General features: G+C 34.9%; 1 pseudogene; it reads left to right on the top strand.

Moving 5' to 3' along the window:
- The first annotated feature begins 2,014 nt into the window (after positions 1-2,014).
- Positions 2,015-2,114, top strand: LOC138834319 (U6 spliceosomal RNA; annotated as a pseudogene).
- The last annotated feature ends 1,420 nt before the right edge of the window (positions 2,115-3,534 follow it).

The raw sequence follows: 3,534 nt of genomic DNA, 5'->3' as shown, positions 1-3,534 counted from the left end.
TTGGGGGGTTTAATTTTTTGAGTTCCAAGTATATTTTAGATATGAGACCCTTGTCCGTTGGATGGCTAGTAAAGATCTTCTCCCAATCCGTGGGCTTTCTATTGATTTTGCTAGCTATGTCATTTGCCCTGCAGAAGCTCTGCAACTTTATGCAATCCAATTTGTCCAACCTTTCTTTGATTTGTTGTGTTTCCGGGTCTCTATTCAGAAAATTTCGGCCTGAGCCAAGGAGACCTAGTGTTTCTCCTATTCCATCCTGTAATGTTTTCAGAGTGTCTGCTTTGAGTTCAAGGTCTTTGATCCATTTGGAGTTGATTCTGGTGCAGGGTGATATATAAGGATCTAGCTTAAGTTTTCTACATGTATTTACCCAATTTTGCCAGCACCATTTACTGAAGAGGTTGTCTTTCTTCCATTCTATTGTTTTAGCTCCCTTATCGAAGATTACATGGCTATAGGTCTGTAGGTTCATTTCTGTGTTTTCAATTCTATTCCATTGGTCCTGAGGTCTGTTCTTATGCCAATACCAAGCTGTTTTGATTACTATGGCTTTATAGTAGAGTTTGAAGTTTGGTATTGATATTCCTCCAGCAGTGTTCTTTCCGTTGAGGAGCGTTTTTGCTATTCGGGGTCTTTTATTGTTCCATATGAATTTTTGGATTGCCTCTTCTATTTCCTTGAAGATTGAGGTTGGAATTTTGATAGGTATTGCGTTGAATTTGTAGATAGCCTTGGGAAGTATTGCCATTTTCACGATGTTAATCTTTCCAATCCAGGAGCATGGGAGGTTTTGCCATTTTTTAAGTTCTGTGTTGATTTCCTTTTTCAAGATTTTAAAGTTTTCATCATAGAGGTCCTTCACTTCTTTAGTTAAGTTAATTCCTAGGTATTTTATTTTTTGTGGTGCTATTACAAATGGAGTTGCTTTCCTAATTTCAGCCACACTTTTCTCATTGTTGGCATACAGAAAAGCCATTGATTTTTGGGGGTTAATTTTATAACCTGCTACTTTGCCAAAGTTTTGAATCAGGTTGAGTAATTTGGGAGTGGAGTCTATGGGATTCTTTAAATACAAGATCATGTCATCTGCAAAGAGGGAGAGTTTTATTTCTTCTTTCCCTCTTTGGATCCCCTTTATGTCTGCATCTTGTCTTATTGCTGTAGCTAGACATTCTAATACTAGATTGAAGAGAAGTGGAGAGAGTGGGCATCCTTGTCTTGTTCCTGAGTTAAGAGGAAATGGCTTTAGTTTTTCACCATTGAGTATAATGCTGGCTGTAGGTTTGTCATATACAGCCTTTATTGTATTGAGGAATGTTCCATGTATTCTTAGTTTTTCCAAAACCTTCATCATAAAGGGGTGTTGGATCTTGTCAAATGCTTTATATGAAGAAATTTTCACGTTGGCGTTAGCTACTTTTGAAATGGTAGGTATAATAAACACTTAAATTTTGATAAAATACCTTCTAGTCTGACCAGTTCTGTCCGAACTGTTCATCTCTCTATGATCCCTTGTAACTAAGATTAGTTTTGTTCTAGTAAGACAAACTATGCTGTCAGGGTAGGATATTTTGGTTGGTCTGTTCCTACGTGGAAGAAGGATAAAAGGTAGACATTTGTGCCAGTAAGACCTCATTTGGGAAATTTTCAGCTGCAGAAGTTTAGAAGTAGCTCTTAAGCAAGGCTTACTTTGAATCTATTAGCTCCACAAAGCTAACTCATTTACGTAAATAAGTACTCGAAAAAGTCATCACCTTAGGACCTAGCTGTAAGTGCTTCAAAGTATGATCAAATCTAAAATGAAAAAAGACTTAAAATTGTCATTGACAAAAAATGCAAATGTGAGCAATCGACCAAACAATATAATTTTTTCCCACTATACACATTATTTTAGGGAAATAAGATCAATAATATTGTTAGGAACAATAAGGTTTCCTTGCTACAAATAGGCACCCAAGGATATAAGCCTATATAAAGATTGCATCATTAACTACTTAAATTTAGAGGATACTACATGCTTCAGCAGCACGTATACCAAAATTACAACAATACAGAGATTAACATGACACTTGCACAAGGATAATATGAAAATTTGTGAAGTATTCCATATTTTTCATTCTTCAGTTGCAGAAATGAAAAACAGTTATTAAAAAGTTGATTACAAAATTACAAGTGTAACAATATTTGCAAGTGTTAGAATTAAACATTAGTTTGACATCAGTGTATTAAATCTTCACCTTAGAAAGGCCTCTACATAGAATAACCTTTACAAAACTTTTGAAATTAGTTAACATTGTCATTTTATCCAAAAAAATATACTACTATAAGAACCTAGAAAAAGGGGCTGGGGAGGTGGCTCAGTGGTAGAGCGCTTGCCTTGCATGCTTGAGGCCCTGGGTTCGATTCCTCAGCACCACATAAGCAAAAAGAAAAAAGTCGGAAGTGGTGCTATGGCTCAAGTGGTAGAGCGCTAGCCTTGAGCTGAAGAGCTGAGTGACAGCGTCCAGGCCCAGAGTTCAGGCCCACGACTGGACCAAAAAAAAAAAAAAAAAAAAGAACCTAAAAAAAAATAATCTTAAATTTTCTATATGGAATACAATCTGAAAGGACACATTTATTAATGAATATATATATATTATAAAACAATGTTGAATGCAAAGTATATCTAGGAAACAATGAAATAGATTATGGATATTATGCAAACACAGAATATAGAATATTTTAAAATATACTTTTTTCAGACAAGAAGCAGAAATATCTTTAGTTTCTGTACTACTCATTTCAACAGATAAGATAAAATTATTTCTGATTAAAAAAATCACAAACTCTGCAGAAATCATTGTAGATGTACACAAACAACTCAAATACATTTGACATCAAAGTCAGGCAATTCACTTGGAAAAATTCCACGGAATTTTTACAGTAAGATATTGCTGTTATTTGAATTCTGAAAATATTTTATATGGACACAAAGAGTGGACTGGCATTTTGATGTTTAAGAAACGTAACTGATATCTTAGCTATGCTAAATAATGCTGCAATAAACATAGTTGTTTTGGTAGCTTTTGTATGGTCTTGTTTGATGCCCTTAAGTAGATGAATGGATTAAGAAAATAGAATTCTATGGAATGGAATTTTATTCCTCCCTCAGAAAGAATGTCATTGCCCCACTTGTTACAAAATGGAAAGACTTGGAAAAAATTATATTGAAGTAAGCCAGGCCCAAAGAAACATACATCCCATGGTTTCCCTTATTTGTAACTAGTATATGTCTCAGACAAGCAGAAATGGTCAGATAAGTTGATGTTAGGTGAAATGAACACCAAGATAAGGATTCAAATGTTTTTTTCTTTCTTGTGATTGTTTCTAACATATTTATAAGATGATTTCTTTGTTGCTTTGTATGTCCCTCCCCCACCGTATAACCCCTGCTTTCATTGTATTTGATGTTGGTATGATTTGTGGAGGGGAAGGGAAAAAACAAATTGTTTAAATAGGGACACAGGTTGACCCATTGCAACAATGAGATGTACA

This window comes from Dipodomys merriami, unplaced genomic scaffold (genome assembly GCF_024711535.1).
Source record: "Dipodomys merriami isolate MVZ:Mamm:240054 unplaced genomic scaffold, mDipMer1.0.p SCAF_211, whole genome shotgun sequence".
NCBI classification, from domain to species: Eukaryota; Metazoa; Chordata; class Mammalia; order Rodentia; family Heteromyidae; genus Dipodomys; species Dipodomys merriami.
This window is presented reverse-complemented; position numbering and strand designations above follow the sequence as displayed.